Genomic DNA, 20,956 nt, shown 5'->3' on the forward strand with positions numbered 1-20,956 from the left:
AAACTACTACTAAAATTATTCAAAGGCATCAATCAAAAATGTTTCTATATAGGAGTGGGACAAATCCCAAATATAAAACATGCATCTCATGTTCTACAATACTCTTTGTTCACGGAAACTCCCCCAGCAAAGGTTGCAGAGTAGAACAAGGACTTTTCCACTTACCATTTCACCATAGAAAAAAATAATATTCAAATAATATTCACCTATTATTTATTTCGTTCATTGTTCCTTTTATCACTCCACTGTTTATTGTAAACCGGCATGATGTGATACCCTCACGAATCCCGGTATAGAAAAAACTAAAATAAATAAATAAATAATAAATTCTGTTGTCAACTCAGTAATAGTAACACAAACTCTCTCCACTACAAGGAACATTGTACAATACAAAATCCTGCAAAAAAATGTACTCAGAACCTATAGAAAAACGGCCATACCATATCATACAACTGCCAGGCTCAAAAGAGTAAGAACCCTACCTATGAAAAGGCAAAACTGCATATATTACAACAGGCCCTAAAACGCAAATACACCTCCTATTAGGGAAACAGAACAAGTCAAACATGCAAAAACTGAACCGGAAACCACAAGAAGCCAAACTCTGCATTGCAACAGTGGAAAAACAGAAACATCGCTGTTCCTCATAAAACATCAAATAATACAATCAAGAAATATAAAATATCAATAACAGTAAAATCATACTATTAAAAGTAATATTTCAAAACTGACATCCAATAATTTAAAACTCATATAAATTATTTTTAAATTTCCCAAACAAAATATTTCAAAACAGCAGACACATCAAATAACAGCCAATAATTGAAACTAATAAATATTAAGTCTAAAAACCTGACTGTATAAACAAGCCTTTTATAAGCAGAATGATGAGAACAAATAAGCACATATGTAAGTAAGCACCAAGCATTCAACTTTATTAAAATGTCTTTCTCCTATCTCCTATTACATATTATAGAAAGTTAACTTTATATAGGAACTGTTAAGAAGTTTTTATCCCAACCAAAATACAAGCAAACTCAACATATAGCTTTGATATTTAAAAAATGTTACCGTTCCCTAATGGCACACCTATAATATGTTATCTATACCAATCAACTTTTAACCCTATTTTGTGCCTTTTTGTAAACCGTTGTGATGGTTAATTAACTTAACGACGGAATAGAAACGTTTTTAAATAAATAAATAAATTTCAAATTTCCCCATTATCCATACCTGGGAAATTTGATTTTCAGTTACCCTGAGATTGCCATGGATTAGTAGGGGTGGGAAAGAAGGTTCACAAACTTTCTCCTCTCTCTCATATACACACACATACACGCACGCCCTTTCTCAAACATGCTCACACAAACATGCTCACTTTCTCTAAAACACACATGTTCTCAGTCTCTCATACAAACATGCTCTCTTACATACACGCTCTGTCATTCATATGTCCCCTCTGTTTCACACCCACACACATGCTCACACCTACACATACACTCTCTCACACAAACATGCTCCCACATACACAAATCCTCTAATACATGCTCCCTCTCTTATACAAATGTTTTCTCATTCACATGCTCCCTCTTTCAATCAAACACATACACACATGCTCACACCTACATATACCTTCCATCTCACACACTTTATTTCTCATACACATATGCTCACACACATACACACACACACATGCTCCCTCTAACATACACATATGCTCATACCCAAATGCTCCTTCTCTCATACACACATGATCTCTCTCTCATTCATACACATACACACACACACATATATATAAACGCGCCCTCTCTCTCATTCACAATGATTCTCTCACACACACATGCTCATAACCCTCTGTCACAGGACCTCTCTATATCTTTTTCCTATAGTCTGCAGGGGGAGAGAGTGTCCCACGGCCTGCTCTTCACTCAGGCTGCTGGCAGCCCCACGACCACCTTTTACACTTTTGCCGCTAGCAATATGGAGTGCACCATCACCCCAAGGCCTTCTTCATGCTTCAGCCACCGGCGAGATGGGGGTGCGCTGGTGGCATCTCAGTCCTCCTCTTTCGTGGCTGCCATGGGATAGGGTCCGGCGGTGGCCTGTTGGGCCTCCTTTTGTGCAACCTTTTATTTCTTCCTCCACAGTCCGTGGACCCCCTGTTATAGTCTGGTGAACCCCTAGAAGTCTGTAGACCTCAGGTTGGGAATCACTGCTCTAGAAAAAACAGGTTCCAGCAAGCCATGGGAAGGCCCTGCAACTGGCCGCACCCACCCCAAGCACTACCGAGGTCTCAGAATGCCACGGGATCTCTACAGGGCTGGGACGCCACCACCATCATACACTATGCCTGAAGTACTGCACCTCCCCCTAGGCGCACATGCACACACTCACCCTGCACGTCTAGGCTCCGTGGTGGAAAAGTCCTGGCGGTACCCCCTTGATGTTGTCAGCGTGGCTGGGTATTTAATATCCAGCCACGCTCCAGCCCGGTGCTTCAGCAACCAGTCCTCCTACCTTGCAGTGCGTGTTGTTAACTTTCTGTGCCTCTGCCTCGATGTCCTGCTTTGCCTCATTGTCTTTTCCCTGCTTTGCGTTGTTGTCTTGTTCTTGCCTTGCCTCATTGCCTTGTTCCTGCTTTGGCTTATTGTCTCACTGCCTTGCCCTGCCTCTCTGTTACTTTCCCCAGTCCATCCTGTCTGTGTCTTGGTCCCAGGTGCCTTGTCTTGTCATGTCCACTCATCTCTTCCTGGTTCTGGCCTCTGCTAAAGATGCTGACTACTCTTCTGGACTGCCCTCCCAGCTTGGATCGTAACCTGCCTTCTTGCTCCCTGCCCCACCCTAGCCTGAACCCGAATACCGATTGCTCGCTGCCAGCCCTGACTGCTGCTCCCATCTCAACTCCTTCTGACCACTAAATGCAGGACTCTCGCCTAAGCCCTGCCAGCTCCTGGACCCAAAGGCTCAACCTGCGGGGAACGGAGCTGGTATACGTGAAGCCCCAGCTCCAGTCCTAGTAAGAGCGAGTCCACCAGCTATTGGCGTGGACCTAGTGAGTTTGCCTGCTAGGCTGTCAACTATGCTACAGTCCAAGGGCTCACATCCATGACACTAATTAAATGTTTCCTTCTAGGGTAAGCAGCCTCCTGTTTTTCTGTCTTCAGAATTGTTTTGAGGTTAGCCAAGTGATTTGTAACAAAATTCATTACTGTTAACTGAGTAATGAATAACTGTATATATCAGTGCAGCATTGTATGGATTCGCAGTTGTGTAAGCCAGTGTCGATAATTGTATAAGTAAGTTGAGCCACTGTATTTGCCTTTCTCAAGATATTGTGTTAAGATGGGATTACATATTTTATAAAGTATAAAAAATGTTTGCATGTGAGGCACACCGTTGAAAACAACCTCTAGAGCAACAAGCTGCTTGCTTTTGCCCTGCCGCTGGAAACTAATTGCATCTGTTTACTACTAAGGGACTTGAGCTGCAGATAGATGGGTGGCTGAACTCAGGGGTACCAAGGGACCCTGTTGTGAGGCTTGCATTGCCGACTAGGCTGTCAGTCAGCCTGGAGAGCAGCAACAAATTTTCCCGCCAGCCAGGATATTCAAATCTGCAGCACAGTAGGCCCACTGGGTTGATTATAGGGCAGAGACTTACAAAGCATTGAGATTACTGTGTCTTCCAGCCTGGATTACTCTGCTCATTACCATTTAGATAGTTCACATGCACATTAGAAATTGTATGGTATTTGTAAAGCCTAACTGATTAAGCTTGGTTCATTCTTGCAGCAAACTGTTATGGTGTTTTATACTTTTGAATCATGGTCTCATTACTGGTGCTGGGTTAAATGCAGAGCTGGAAATTGCCCATAGTGATTGCATAACACAAGCTGAACCTTAGATCCAAAGCAGCATCAGATGAAGAAAAGCTAAAATATATATCAGTAAATGTTATACAGTGATACGGTATTCTGGGCAGGAGCAGGCTGAAAAAGCCTGACAGTTAAAAAAGAAAAAAATTATTTTGTTTTCTTTCTTGCCCTGGCACAGGTTCAAAAGGAGCCCATGGCTGAAGCACTGAGGAGCAGGGTCGGCAGCCATGGGGAGATCTTTCTGCTACTTCCCGCGGCTCTCTCAGAAGGGGAGGCACCTAGCGAGTGCTCTGCCGCGGCCTGTCCCAGCCATGTCAGATGAAAGAGGCTCCTGCTGCTGCACAGAGGCAGTACCGGAGCCAGGAAGAAGTGGAGCCCTGGGAAAGTCCTCCCTGCGTGACAACAAGCGTGATTGGGCACGGCGTGGCGTCATCACCATGCGACCCTAAAAGGGGCCCAGCTCACAAAGGCATCAAGGGAGGGGGGGAGGGGGCAGGAAATAAAATAAAAAAAAATAAAAGAATTAAAAATAAGATGGTGGGGCAGAGAAGCAGCGGGAGGACCTGAGTCCGTCCTCACTGCGGTGATAAGGGTGTCCATTGCCCCAAAGTGCACCATGGCACTCGGAGGATTAGGAAGCAGCAAGAGGTCCTGGGTAAACCCTGGCTGCGTATGGCATGTATGCTTGGGAGAAAGTTAATACCCAGAAGCAGCAGCCGCAGCAGTGCCACCTCCAGGGAAGAACTATCTAAAATAAGTAAATGGGCCAGGATTAGTGGTGAGGTGCTGTGTACTAGCCTTCACCACTTGTGCCAGGGTGGTTGGGCACTCTAATGTAACTTATTTTATAAAAATGATAGAAATCAAATGGAGGTGGCTGGCACAAGTGCCAGGGTACTTGGGAGCTGTGGAGATACGTGACAATTTTTTAAATGGTAATGTTTTTATGTGATGTGAGCAGGTCGAGAGGGGGGCCTTCCAGCCTTTTGCATTGAGTGTCACATATATGTTTTTTTTACCTGCTAGTGAGAGACTGTATGTGTGCACCCAATGCAAAGAGTTCCTGGTTCTCGGAGAATAAGTCCGATCTCTGGAGACTACAGTGGCAGACTTGGAGGAGCTGAGGCAGACAGAGAGGTACATTGATGAGACCTTCAGGGACATAGTAGCCAAGTCCCAAATCCAGTCTGGAAGCCCCGGTGCTGCCTTGGATCAGAAAGGTCTCCTGTTTGGAGAACATCACCCTGGTGTAGCAGGAAGTGATCCTGCTACACCAGGGTAGCAGTATATAGCAAGCACCTGCTCTCCAGATAATGTGTTGTCCTCTCACACTGAGGACAACTCTCCCAGGGCTACTGCCCAGGAGGAAAGGGTTAGAACAGTCATCATAGTTGGTGATTTGATTTTTAGAAATGTAGATAGCTGGGTGGCTGGTGGATGTCAGGACCGCCCGGTAACTTGCCTGCCTGGTGTGAAGGTGGCAGATCTGACACATCACCTAGATAGGATTATAGACCATGCTGGGGAGGAGCCGGCTGTCTTGGTACATGTGGGCACTATCAACATAAGAAAATGTGGGAGAGAGGTTCTGGAAGCCAAATTTAGGCTCTTAGGTAGAAAGCTGAAATCCAGGGTAGCATTCTCTGAAATGCTACCTGTTCCATGCGCAGATCCCCAGAGCTCAGTATGGATGAGACGATATGCAGGAAAGAGGGATTCAGTTTTGTAAGGAACTGGGCAAACTTTTGGGGAGGGGAGTCTTTTCCGAAAGGACAGGGGAGTGACGCTTTATATCAGGGATGGCATAGAGTCCAACAGGATAAAGATCCTGCAAGAGATTAAGTGCACAGTAGAATCTTTATGGGGAGAAATCCCATGTGTGTGTTGGGTAAGAGTAGGGTAAGAGTATAGATGATTGAGGGGTTAAAGGCACTCAGGGAAGATAAGGCTATCATGGAAATTCTTTGCTTCAGTGTTTACTAATGAGGATGTTGGGGAGATTCCTGTTCTGGAGACGGTTTTCAAGGGTGATGATTCAGATGATCTGAACCAAATCATGGTAAATCTGGAAGATGTAGTAGGCCAGATTGACAAAGTCCAGTAGCAAATCACCTGGACCAGATGGTATACACCCCAGGATTCTGAAAGAACTCAAAAATTAAATTTCAGACCTATTACTAGTAATTGGTAACCTATCATTAAAATTTTCTCCATTGTACCTGAAGACTGGAGGGTGACCAATGTAACCCTGATATTTAAAAATGGCTCCGCAGTAATGCAGGAAACTATAGATCAGTGAGCCTGACTTCAGTGCCGGGAAAAATCATGGAAACTATTCTAAAGAATAAAATCACAGAACATATAGATAGTAGGGATGTGAATCGTTTTTTGACGATTTAAAACAATCGTCAGATATATTTTAAATCGTCAAAAATCGTTAGAGCCGCGATACAATAGCAATTCCCCCGATTTATCGTCAAAAAATCGTAAATCGGGGGAGGGGGGAGGGCAGGAAAACCGGCACACCAAAACAACCCTAAAACCCACCCCGACCCTTTAAAACAAATTCCCCACCTTCCCGAACCCCCCCAAAATGTTTTAAATTACCTGGGGTCCAGTGGGGGGGTCCCAGCGCGATCTCCCGCTCTCAGGCCACGGCTGCGTTAATAGAAATGGCGCCGGTGGCCCTTTGCCCTTACCATATGACAGGGCAAAGGTAGCACCGGTGCCATTTTGGTTCCTGTCACCCGACATCACGAGTGCAGGAGATCGCTCCCGGACCCCCACTGGACCCCTAGGGACTTTTGGCCAGCTTGGGGGGGGCCTTCTGACCCCCACAAGACTTGCCAAAAGTCCAGCGGGGATCCGGGATCGACCTCCTGCACTCGGGCTGTATTGCCAATATTCAAAATGGCGCTACTTTTGCCCTCACTATGTCATACGGGTCGTGAACCGGTAGATGTAGCGTATTTGGATTTTCAGAAGGACTTTTCACAAAGTCCTTCATTAGAGGCTTCTAAGAAAACTAAAAAGTCATATGATAGAAAGCGAAGGCTTTTGTGAATTGTAAACTAGTTAAAAGACAACAGAGAGTAGGATTAATTGATCAGTTCTCTCAGTGAAAAAGGTAAACAGTGGAGTACTACAGGTATTTGTACTTGGACTGGTGCTTTTTAATATCATCCCAATTTTAAATGCCTGTCGCGTGTAAAGAATGGGGATTACACGCGCAGCCAGGCCTTGCATGCGCTGTGCGTATTTTAAAAGGGGCCCGGCCACGTGTGTAACCCACGTTATGTGCACAAGAGCCGGGCCAAAAAAAAGGGACAGTCCAGGAGGCGGAGCTGGAGGTGGCTGGTACAGTGGCCATTTGCTGCTGTGCCAGGGGATCGTGCGCCAGCAGCCTGCCAGCGCGCACAACTTACGCCAGCTCAGAAGCTGGCGTAAGTTCTAAAACAAGAAAAAAAAAAGGTAGGGCCTTCTAAGGGGTCGGCGAAGAGAGGGGAAGAGGGAGGAAGGGTAGGTAGGGGGGTAGGAAAGTTCCCTCCCAATCCACTACTTAATTGGAGTGGACTGGGAGGGAACTGGGGAAGTCCCGATCTCATCGCCATGCGTAAATTGCAATTTTCAACCCCTCCCCCCTTGCGCGCGCCACCCTGGATTTTATAACATATGTGTGCCTGCGTGCACATGTTATAAAATTGCGTGCTCTGGGAAGCGCATGCACATGGATGTGAGCACGTTTTTTTTTTTGTAATCTACATGTGTAAATGATCTAGAAAGGAGTACGAGGAATGAGATGATCACATTTGCAGATGACACAAAATAATTTAGCATAGTTACATCACAAGCAGATTGTGATAAATTGCAGGACGATCTTGCTAGACTGAAAGATTGGGCTTCCAAATGACAGATGAAATTTAATGTGGACAAGTGCAAGGTGATGCATATAGGGAAAAATAACCCTTGCTGTAGTTACACAATGTTAGGTTCCATGTTAGGAGTTAAAAGCCATGAAAAATATTTAGATGTCATAGTGGATAATACATTAAAATCATCGGCTCTGTGCCACCATGGTGAAACACAGCAAACAGAATGTTAGGAATTATTAGGAAAGGAATGGTGAATAAAAGGGAGAATGTCATAATGCCTCTGTATCGCTCCATGGTGAGACCGCACCTTGAATACAGTGTGCAAGTCTGGTCACCGCATCTCAAAAAAGATATAGTTGCACTGGAGAATGTACAGAGAAGAGTGACCAACATGATAAAGGGCATGGAATGGCTTATGAGAAAAGGCTAAAGAGGTTAGGACTGTTCAGACTGGAGAAGAAATGGCTGAGGGCGGATATGATAGAAGTCTATGAAATCATAAATGGACTTGAACAGGTAAATGTGAATTGGTTATATGCTCTTTCAAATAATACAAGGACTAGGGGGCGCTCCATGAAGTTAGCAAGTAGCACAATTAAAACAGACTGAAGAAATTCTTTTCTACTCAATGCACAATTAAGCTCTGGAGTTCATTGCATAGAGGATGTGGTTAAGGCAGCTAATGTTGCTGGGTTTAAAAAAAAACATTTGGATAAGATCCTGGAGGAGAAGTACATAAATTGGTATTAATCAAGTTGACTTAGGGAATAGCCATTGCTTATTACCAACTTTAGTAGTATGAAAACTATTTAATGTTTGGATACTTGCCAGGTACTTGTGACCTGGATTGGCCACTATTGGAAACAGGATTCTATGCTTGATGGACCCATGGTCTGACCCAGTATGGCTACTCTTATATTCTTATCTGCTTTAGGGAAAAAAGGTTCTGGAAGAAGGCAGAAGGACTGTTCACCAGCTCTGCCAGACTCCATGGAAATATTTGTGGAGCCAGCCTGGAACAAAAGGGGAACAGCTGCAGGAAATAGTAACACTTGTTTTACTGTCTGCCTGAGACAAATGGAAGAAGAAAAAGAGGGGAAAAAAGTGAGTATAGTTTCAAGTGACTCCTGTGCCAGGGTAGGGGGACAAAATAGTTCTGTTTTCCCTTTTCTTAAGCAGGAGAGGTTGTGAGATGGAGTCAGTGCTGCTCCCTTAAGGTTCCATTTAAGACAGGATATTTTGATTATCTGTTTATTTTCTATAGCTAGAAACCAGTTTCAACAAGCCATCAGACACCTCACTTAGCTGGCGGAAGATTCTTAGTGCCAGGGAGAACCAGTGCCCAGTGCATCTGGATTTGATGTCCTGAGGACGTCCTCTGCTCCAATAATCATTGCCCAGGAGATGTCTGCTGCCACAGAGATATTGCATCAGCAAGCAAAGTACTGGAGATAAGTGAAGAATACTCACATCTGAGGGTCTGGCCAGATTAGTTACATGCTATTGAGCGCAATAGTAAAGCAAAGACAGAGAAAAACAACTGACACACACAGAGGGAAAGGGAAAGAAAAGAATACTTACCTCAAAGGAACTCTCTGATCCAGAAGAGCCAACACAAAGGATCAATTTCTTAAAACACCACTTTGGAGTACAGACGCAGATTACAGTAAATGGAGAAATACAGACACAATACTTATCTGACTCATAGTTGATTTCAGCTTAATCAACTGCAGAAAAGGAAAAAATTATAATATTGTTTTCAAAGTATTTCTATGCTAAAAATAGTTTAAATCTGGTAAAATTTCAAATTGTTGTCTAAGTACGGTATATCTAAAAAAGAAAAAAAGTTGTTTTGAAGTATTGTTTCAAAGATACTTGTTGAAAGATTTTAAATACTTGGTATATTGTCTATTGCCAGCCAATTATTTTCTTTTTAGTATAATACAATTATTAAATCTTTTTTCTTCAGGAATTATTTATTTCAGAGGTTTTCTGGGCTAACATCCTCACTCAGGGCCTGTTTCCTAATTGTATCCCTCCCTACCCTGGGGAGACTTTGCTGGGTGGGTTCTGGACCTCTTTTTTGCACAGAAGACCCAGTTGGGAAGAGGGCATCATACATTACACCCTGTGAGGTTCCAATACAGAAACACCTAACACCCCACCAACCTTGCCCATGACAGAGGAAAAGGTCTCTGCTACAAGGGGGTGCTGTTTAGATGTGTGAAAACAGATAAGTTGACCTGAAATACTGCCCCACAGAGAACATGGTGGCAAATACAGTATATTAACTAGAGATGTGCATTGTTTTGTTTTATCGGTTCGCGCTTCGTTTTCGGGTCCCCTGCGGGAAATTTCGTTTTCCCTTGGTTCGTTTTGTTTTGTTTTTTGTGGGTCCCGATTATCTAATTCATGAAAAACGAACGCACATGTCTAATATTAACTAAGCTTTTTTTTTCCAGGAGTCTATTCTTGGCCCTGCATGATGAATTGGGACTAGAGTAATAATAGATAGCAAATGTGCAGAGTGGTTGAGAAGAGGATTGCTGGGAACATCAACTCCAAAAATGTAAAAAGGAGGGAAGTTTCTTATGTTCCTTTGAACTAATGCACTGTTATGTAAGAATTGATAATGTTAAAATGGTTTTTCCTCCATTTGTGTTTCAGGCTTATTGTTTATGATTGGACAAGGGGAGTGAGCTTAGGACAAAAACCGATTTTTCTTCTTTCTTTCTTCCTGTTTTCTGCTTTCAGTTTTACTTCTGTTCTGCCCAGCAACCATGCTATAGCTTCTAAATAGAGTAGACTTTCTTATTTTACACAGATGTTTTCTTTTCTCAGATAAATACTAAACTACTTTTTTGGAACTTATTATTAAGTGGTGTATGCATTCTTTCTTCTAGCTACTTACTTTGAACACGGGTTAAACTGCAGCCTCCATTTCATCTAGCCCAAGGAGAGCATTCTCTCCCAGACTGTATTCGTTTAACCTCCAATCGCAGAGAATTTAAAAAACTTTAAAAAACTCATCTATTTACTCAAGCATTCAATTTATAATAATATTCCAATACTAGATCGGACTCTCATTCTCGAAGCATTACGTTTATTTTGTTGTCCATAATGATTGTTGTGTTATAATTTTATGTATGTATTTTTAACTATGTAAACCGCCCAGACGGATAGACCCCTATCCATTGTGCGGTATATAAAAATTTTAAATAAATTAAATAATAAGCATGCAGAAAGGAATAGATCCCCAAGGAGTGATCAAGGGAGTCACAGATTTCCAGAGTGTATTATTGATGGCATACGAAAGATATATATATAAGATGCCAAGTTATTTTAATTGAAGAAGTTCCTCAGTAAATTTTATGTTATGTTGGAACACCATCACTGTGTGGGAAGTCTATTGAAGAGCAACACCCAAGGATTTAGAAGTAGTGCTTCTCCCCTATCGTAAAACCTTGGGGTGGTAAGAGTGAGAGGATTTATCCAGCTCCTATTTTGGAGGACTTGACCTTGTTCAGAGACTATACTCTCTTACTGACACGATCTACACATCTAAATTTCATCTCCAGAATGAGTTTGCCCTTTGCCATGCCTTTCTCCTTGATTGAAAGGGTAGACAGAATATTACTAGTTCCCCTGCCTCTTTCACCCATACTCCCAGTGCTATGGGTGCTGCTCCTCATCATATTTTTCTGAATCATTTAGAAAACAAAACCATTTGATCATAAAGTCTGTCAATTTCCATTTTCTCCCTCCCTCTAATTCCTCTGAAAAAATGTTCTTCAACAGGATAGCTTTCTGTGTCATACTGTCCCTAGATCTTCATCTTAAGAACTTTGAATTATTGGTGCGAATGTTCATGACCCCAGGTCCTTCACAAATCAAGTTACCTACTGCATAAGATTTGATAGTTCATGTGTAATACTGGCACTGGACCATGTGAGGGCAGGGCTGTGCCATGTTTGAGACAATTGTAAGCGTCAGTGAGCCAGATGTTCTAGGTGCTTTCACTTGATCTGTGTCTGGGAAAATCTCATAGCACATCTGCCTCATTTTTCTCTTATTCTTATGTGTAGCTTCAGAATCCTCTGGAGAACTTAAACAGCCAATGCTTTTGTTCCTTTCTTGCAAAATTGAGAACTTTAAAATTAGAGTGTAGATTTATTTATAGTAATATACAGAAACAGATTCAGGAAAGTTTAGGGCTGATGCAATAATGAGTGCGGAAAATGGGTGCTCAGTGTTGAGCGTCTGCTTTCCTAATGCACGCCCAGGCACCTCTCCTGGATGCGCGATGCAATTTTTAAATGAGGGTCAGTTGCCCCTAGCGCCTCCTTGGCAGCAGGCGCCCAGAAGTGATTGTCTGTCAGTGGGTTAGGAAAACGGATGCTCAATTTTACGAGCATCCATTTTCCTAACCGATGCACAGCCACAAGTTAGGAAAATGGATGCTGGTTAATTGAGCATCACTTTCCCTAACCCTGACCACCAACACTTTTTAAAAAACTTTTTTTTTTAACTTTTTGTTCCTCCGACTTAATATTGCCACGATATTAAGTCAGAGGAAGTACAGAAAAGCAATATTTTCTGCTTTTCTGTACAATGTTTTGGGCTGTTCAGAAATTAACGACTGCTCTGGGCAGGCGTTAATTTCTGAGTGTAAAAATGTGCGGGTCAAGCGCACATTTTTTTTTAGATTGGGGTGAGTAACTAATAGCCTCATCATCATGCAATTGCAGGTGATGTGCTCTATTAGTTTCACCATCGGTTGGATACGCATTTTGGATGCACTAATCCCTTATAGCATAAGGGGCTGTGGATGAGCATACAAATCGGGCGTCTAACTTCAGGTTAAACAGTGCGGTAAAACAGAGCACAGCCCTAGAGATGTCAGACCCTGCAGCATCTGACGTCATCTCTAGAGCTGTACCCCATGCTGCGGGCCCTTATTTAAAACCCTGCAGCTGGCTCTAAGCTTTGCCTTGCAATGAGGTTCACTCGGTTGAGTTATTAGTTGCTGTTCCAGAGTATCTTCTGCTTCTGACTCCTGGCTTCCGACCTTGGCTCATTCACCGACTTCTGGCTTCAGCTTCTGTCCTTGGTTTTTGTCTTTGGCTTCTGACTCCTGGCTTCCGACCTTGGCTCGTCCATCGACTTCTGGCTTCAGCTTCTGTCCCTGGTTTTGTCTTCGGCTTCTGACTCCTGGCTTCTGACCTTGGCTCGTCCACTGACTTCTGGCTTCAGCTTCCATCCCTGGCTTGACTCCGGCTTCTGGCTTCTCTTTATCCTCAGGTATCCAGTTCTTCGCCCGCCAACGGGCCTCGCCTAAGTCTCAGCGGCCCGGGTACTCACGGGCTCCTCCCGGGGACGCGGGCTTCCAAGGGTGAAGTCTTCATCGACCTCCTGGTGCCAGCTGCTTCACTGGCTGATCTCTCCTGGTCCTCGGCCGCAGAGGATCTCGCCTAAGTCCCAGCGGCTCGGGTTCTCATGGGCTCCTCCCGCGGAGGGGACCACGGGCTTCCAAGGTGAAGCTTTCCAGGGCCATCTCTTCAGCGCCGCCTCCCGGCTGCGACATCCACTGTGGGCTCCCACGGTGCATCACCATCCGATTCAGCCGACTCAAGGGTCCACGCTCCTAACACTGGGTGTACCCCACCACACAGACTTGGTGACTTTTCCTACACTCCCCGGTCCTCGGGCAGTGCCTTTCTATCTCTCTAATAAAGACTCTATTCCACAGTTGTCTCTGTCGTCTGCTGAGACCTCGCCTCCCGTTGGTGAGGCTCACGGGGCTCCTCCCTGTGGGCGGTACCATCTCTCACCTCGGCCCAGGGCCCACATACCTACAAATCCTAACAACAATTTGTACAAGTGTTGACAAAGTAATAAATAAAGAGGATAATTTATACATGGACTTCTGAGGGTAAAGCAGTGCTTTACACCCAGCAATGGCCTTTTAGAAAATTGTGAAAACAATACGCATCTAAAATTACACACATACATACTATAGGTGCATACGTTTATGCACAGAGGGGAAGTCTGATCTAAGGGATGGTCTGGGTGAGGTTTGGACTTACATGCTTTAAAAAGTATGCATGTAAAAATGTTGTAGTTACGTGTGTTTTGGTGGATCCTTGGGTGCTGTGGAGATGACCACGCCCACGGGGAGGAGCCCCGGGAGGAACCGCAGCACTGGGCTAGATTCATACTACACAAAACACAAGATAGTTCTTTATTAGACAGCTTGATGAGAACCAGCAGAGGTGGCAGTAGTGAGGCAGTCTGTAGTTGCAGTTTCAGGGACCTCGGCAGAGGGAGCCCTTCTCTCCTTGATGACATCAGGAGGTTCCGCAGTAGGTCTCCCAGCGTGGAGATACTGTGGATGAGATAGACTGAGAGTTAGAGTACTCACTAGGTATTTGCTGTTGATATACGATTCCACCAGGTATGTTGTAGAAGGTACAGGCACTGAGGCAGGGAGAGCAGGCCCTCGAGGAGCGAGTACCTCTTCCCTGTAAGGCACCTGAAATAAAGCAGAGTGCCCCCGAGGAGTGGGTACCCAGGTTAGCAGTTACCCCGAAGGGCAGAGAGAGAGCTTCCTGCGGCAGAGTAGCGTAGACAGGAACGGATTTGAGTCCATGCTAGCTCAATGAGCTAGCAAACTAGTGAAGGTAATACACCCGGATGGCGTGACATCAGCATGAGGGAACACCCTCAAGGTTCGCACCAAGGGTGGTACAAAGATGGGTTATGCACACCCTAGTACATACTTGGGAGGAGCAATGGCGGGAGGCTGCATCATAGCCATTCTGGGGATGCCAGAGAGGTCGGCTTGTAGAAGCGGCAGTAGCCATCTTTCCCAGGTAAGTGGGAGGAGCCGTGAATAAGATGGTAAGTATGTGGCAATATGTGTCCATGGTTCTTCTGGCACTGGCAAGGGTTGGAGTAGACCCCATGGACGACCTGGCGGTGTCTTCTGTTTAGCGCAGTTTGCGCAGGAGGCAACATAGGAGAATGTGTCTTCCTTCATGGTAGGCCACCAATAATAGGTCACGGGGCCGACCAATGACCTCCCCAAGATGGCGTCGGCCGTCCATTGCTCCTACTATGTGACAGGGGCCGACCAATGGCACCGGTAGCCCCTGTGACATAGTAAGGGCAAAGGCTATCGTCACCATTTTGAATACTGGCAGCCGATGGCCTGAGTGCAGGAGATCGCTCCAGGATCCCTGCTGGACCACCAGGGACTTTTGGCACGTCTTTGGGGGGGGTCAGGAGGGTGGGGGTTTATTCGTTAGTGATACGTTGTATTCGTGGGGGTTCACCATACATTTCGTGACCCCCATGAATACAACGAATATGGCATATACATTGCGGATTGCCAATACACATCCCTAGCCTCTTCTCATTGCGGGTAAAGTTATGCCTGTACTGGTACTAGACATGTACTTTTAACCACCTAATAGGCAGGCAATTTTCTAAAAGCCCAGTTCTGGGGGTAATGCACTGCTTTACCTGTGCAAATGACTTTGAAAATGTCCCTCCTTGTGGTTAAAATGAAAGGACAAAGTGTGTTATGTAGATAGATAGATAATCTCAAAAAACATAATAGTGAAAATAACAGTAAGATAAAATTACAAAACATAAAGCAGATGGCTGTGACCGCTCTTGCTCACCTCTTTCTTCACAGCATTGACTCCGTTGGGAAGACTTGCAGACTCTGCCAGCTATCACCGGCCTGCCTACTGCTCCCAGGCCTCCCTGGACGGCACGGACACTGTCGACTGCCATCTTGCCCTCAGAATCCCTTAGGCGCGCTCGTGCATGGGCCAGTCTTAAGCACATCATGGCGGGAACCTCGGGAGCATCCCCTCCAGATGATGTCATTCTTCCAGGATACTTAAGCTGGCTGGCCCTGCCTATCGATGACTTGGCAACAAGTTCCCTTATTGCTGAATCCGCTTCGCTCACTACGGACGTCCCGTTCCTGATTGCTGCCTATCTGGCATGAGACGCTCTGGGTACCCACTCCTCAGGGGCCCTTTCCTCGTCTCTGGCTATCCACTCCTCGGAGGGCCTAACGCCTTAGACTGCTATCTACCCCGTTCCCTGGGGTTTCTCTTGGAACCTGCGCTACTGTGAGTACCTCCGCTCTGCGGACCACTACCTTACCATCTCTAGTGAAGAACCCTCATCGGTGCTGCAGACAACTACTGTACCATCTCTAGTGAGGAACCCTCATCGGTGTACCCCGCGCTGCAGACCACTACCGTAACATCTCTAATGAGGAACCCTCATCAGTGTACCCCCATGCTGCGGACCACTACCGTGCAGTGGTGTAGGCAGAATTGATTTTTTGGGTGGGCACAAGGTTAACATGGGTGGGCACAAGGCATGCAGGTCTACTAGTTGTTTTCTTACTGATAAATAATGTCATATACTGCACCCTATAATGGCTTTCTAAGTAGTTTGCAACAGCCATTATGTGTCATGTATGAAACTTTAAAATAATTTACTTCAATTATTTCAAGTATAGAAAACAATCAAATCCAATCATATAATAAAACAAAAATTAATGTATTCTTTCATGAACCATCTTTGCAGAAACCCAGAAATCTTCATAAATACAATAAAATATAATTAATCATCAGAACAGGTGCAGCGCAGAGCTAGGGCAATTCACATTACAAGTAACATGGAAAAAAAAATTCTGGTGTCATCTCAGCAAAAAATAATCCTTCACTGCTATTTTGTGAAGTAACAAACTCTTGCAAAGAAAGAGGCATCTGGAACCTTGCCATACAGTCACAGCACTGACTCTCAGGATTCAAACAGCAACCTTGTGAAAAAACAGCAATGCAAATACTACATCAGGCCCTAGAACATTAATACATCACCTACTGGAATAACAGAACAAGCTGGGCTACTACTAAAGAAAACCTATATGCTAGAAATACTGCATTTCTGTCACACACAGGCAAAACTGAGACCAACCCTTACCTAACCAACCTAATAAACGAAGCTTGACCAACGTGCCACATGCGCAGTAGAGAGCAGCTCTACTGCGCATGTGCGGGCAAGCACGTCGGTCTCAGCGAGCATCAGCTGAATATCAACATGGCGGCGGCGAGCGGCGGCGAGCAGCAGCGGCAGCGATGTCGAGCGGCAGCAGCGGTGGCGGCGGTGACGAGGAGCAGCAGCCAGTAGCGAGGAAGGAGAGTGAGAGGGAGGGAGGTGAGAGTGAGATGGAGGGACTGAGTGAGAGGGAGGGAGTGGGAGGGAGGAAGGGAGGAGAGAGTGTGGGTGGGAGGAGGGAGGAGAGAGTGGGAGGGAGGGGAGAGAGGTAGGGGGTGGGAGAGGTGGGGAGGAGTGAGGGGAGAGGGAGAATGAGGGGGAAGAAGGGGAGAATGAGGGGAGGTGAGAGACAGAGGGATGGGTAAGGGTAAGAAGTTGTGGAGCAGAGAAAAAGGGAGTGGAGGAGGGCTGAGGGAGAGGGGATGGGATTGAGAGAGGGTGGGGAGTGACTGAGGGAGGTGAGAGTGAGGGGAGGGAGGCAGTGGGAGACAGAGGGTGAGTAAGACTGAGTGGAGGGAAGGGGGTGAGTGAACGAGGGGAAGGGGGAGTGAGGGAGAAAAAGTGTAGAAGGGTGCTGTGTTTGAAAATGGACTGAAAAAAAATTTAATGTAGCCCGTTTTAACGGGCTTAACGGCTTGTATAGAAATAAGAGACTATAAATTAGAAACAGAAACATGCAGATAAAGCCAAAATAGAAAGCCTTAGAAACTAAAATGTCTGAACAGTGGAAGAAAGAGCAAAATACAAAAATATAAGAATGCACATTCCCAAAGATGACATATTTAAATTGCTAACATCTCTCTCTCTCTCTCTCTCTCTCTATATATATATATATATATATATAATTTTTTTTTTCCCCCTTTGTTGTCTGATCTTTGTATTTTTCTAATCAGTTGGTCCTGGTCTCTTTTTCTCATTTTTTCCTTTGTCGCTCATTTCCTAATTCCTCTTCAGTGTCTTTTCTACTACTGTCTTCTTCTCTTCCACACACACTCAAGCTCTCATTCTCATATGCTCTCCCCCCCCCCCCCCCGCCCCAAGCTCACATTCTCTGCAGACATACATACAAGCTCTCACTTTCTCACCCCTCCCCAGGCTTATATTCTTATGCACACACAGATGCACATCCAGGCACACATTCTCACCCACACATACACATATTCAAGTTCCCATTCTCACCCACACATACACATATGCAAGCTCCCATTCTCACCCACACATACACATATTCAAGCTCCCATTCTCACCCACACATACATACATTTAAGGTTCCATTCTCACCCACACATACACACATTTAAGGTCCCATTCTCACCCACACATGCATACATTCAAGCACCCATTCTTACCCACATATTCAAGCTTCCATTCTCACCCACACACACAAACCCAGACTCCCATTCTCATCCACACACACAAATCCAGGCTCCCATTCTCACCCATATATACACACATTCAAGCTTCCATCCTCACCCACATATTCAAATTTCCATTCTCACCCACACACATTCAAGATTCCATTCTCACTCCCATACACACCCAGGCTCCGATTTTCACCCACACACACACACACACACATTCAAGCCTGTGCACATTTTCCACTTCCTCCCCCCAGAGCAGGAAGATCAGCTGGCCTCTCCTGCTGCCACCGGCCTCCTGCTATCTTCGGGCCATATGGCCGACCGATCTTCCTGCTGGGGGGGGCGGAAGCTGTGCGCGGCACTTCCGCTCTCCTCCTCTCCCCCCCCCCCCCCAACAGGGAGATCGGTCGGCCGTACGCAGGAGGCCGGTGGCAGCAGCAGAGGCCAGCTGATCTTCCTGCTCTGGGGAGAGGAAGCAGAAGCTGTGCATGGCGCTTCCGCTCTCCTTCCCCCCCCCCCAAACAGGAAGATTGGTTGGCCGTATGGCCCGAAGATAGCAGGAGAGGCCAGCTGATCTTCCTGCTTTGGGGGGAGGAAGTAGAAGCTGTGCACGGCGCTTCCACTCCCCCCCCAAACAGGAAGATCGGTCGGCCATATGGTTGCAGGACCGCTTTCCCACGTGTGCCGTGATGGAGCGCCAGGCATTGGTTCTCCTCTTCACTGTCGCGGGGATGGGATCCCACGACAGCCTTGCAGTTCCGGTATCAGTTTGGTGGGCCTGGGACTAAATTGGGTGGGCAGCTGCCCACCCAGGCCCACCCGTGGCTACACCACTGCTACCGTGTCATCGCTAAGTGAGGAACCCTCATCGGTGTACCCCGTGCTGCGGACCACTACCGTTTCACCTCTACTGAGGAACCCTCACCGGCATACCCTGCTCCACAGACCACTGCCATATCATCTCTACTGAGGAGCCTCATCAGTGTACCCTGCTCTGCGGACCATTACCGTGTCATCACTACAGAGTTATTCCCTTTGGGTATACCTCACCGCACAGGCTCTGAGATTTTCTCCTGCACTCCCCGCTCCACGGGCAGTGCCTCTCTATTTCTTAATAAAGACTCTAACCTATAGCTGTGTCTGATGTCAACTGAGACCTCGCCTCCCGACGATGAGGCTCACAGGGCTCCTCCCTGTGGGTGGTTCCATCTCTTACCTCGGCCCAGGGGCCACACACCTACAAATCCTAACAATAAAGTGTTCGTCCTTCAAATTTATGAAACAGCCTTAGTTTAATGAAATCTATTATCTCTTTTTGGTGCATGATATAGCCCAGTGCACTCCTCTGGATTTGCATCATATTTGTTCTACCTTTTAAAGGATGTTAAAAGACCCTTGAGGAAACATGACCTTTTCTCCCCGCCCCTCCCTTTTTTAGAATTGGTCCAATGTGTGGCATCTCTGAGAGATCTTCAGGGAAATGAGATTTGTAGGAGACTGGGAAAATGTCAGAGTTTAATCATGCCCAAAGAATATGGAGGCTTTGTGTGCAGTGTTGCCTCTAATTTTTCCAGGCTATGTGGGGATGTGCCCTAATTGTTCAACACATTGTTTTTGCATATGAGTGGCCAGGGGGGTGAGAGTGGTGAGGAGGGGAGGCAGCAAGAGACCAGCTCTTCCAGAGTGCCATTACTTACTGCTGCCTCTAGGTCACCACCTTCATTCTCTTCATTTCTCTCTTCTTTACCATCTCTTCCTCATTCCTCTCAAGTTTTTCTCACATCTTTCAGCTTTCACCTACATCTCCATTCTCCTCTCTCCTAGCCTTCCATTCCTTTTGTCTCCCATTCCTTCCACCTTCTTCTCCATTCCTCTATTCCTCCATCTACCACTATCCATTATCTATATCATACCTTCATTTCCATTCCTAACTCTTGCCACCAAAAACCTTCCATTTCCTAGCACATAGACAGATGAGGTCAGGACCAGTGAGTTATGCACCTCAACCAGCAGATGGAGACAGAGCAAACTGATGTCACAGTATATATACTCCTGTAGTGACATCAGCCTTCCAGTATTCTGCATCTCCAGCAGATGGTGGACGTGCATCTCCTTACTGAGGATTGCTTTAGATTTTGATAGGAGAAATAGAAGAAAACGTAATCACACCACTTTCCTGCAGTGATACCAAATGGTCCCTCCTCCTGTTGAGATTTCATGAGGTGATTTCCGTGGTCCCTCAGATGAGTGCCTTGGTTCATTAGCTGGTTTTTCAGCCGGCATGGACTTAGGTGCTTGGACAGCTGAAAGGCAGTGGGTGCAGGAAACTGAGCGCAGTGGTAACAGCATATGCCCTCTCCCCCCGCAGCCAGAGACCATCTCTGTACTCAACCAGGAAGGCTGAGCTTGGGTAAGTTAAAAAAAAAAAGTCAGACACAGAGTAGAAGGGGTTGGTAGGGCGTCCTCCGGTCTCCGTACTCAGCACGCCATTCCAACATTCGTTCCCGCTTCCATGGGGGTTAAGGGAACTAGACGTCCTGATGGGTTGAGCATCCCAGGTGGGCTAGGTCCTGCTATTAGGCTCTTTCATGAGTGCCACGTGGTAGGCTGCAGTGGTGTTTTCACGCACTTTTCTACATGTTCGGCTGCCCTTTACAGAAGTGCTTCTCAACCGGTGTGTTGCAACACACCAGTGTGCACCAAACACCGGCAGGTGTGTCGCATCTCCCGGTGTCCCACTACCCCATTGTACTTTCCTTCTCCCT

This window comes from Rhinatrema bivittatum, chromosome 4, assembly GCF_901001135.1.
Source record: "Rhinatrema bivittatum chromosome 4, aRhiBiv1.1, whole genome shotgun sequence".
NCBI lineage: Eukaryota > Metazoa > Chordata > Amphibia > Gymnophiona > Rhinatrematidae > Rhinatrema > Rhinatrema bivittatum.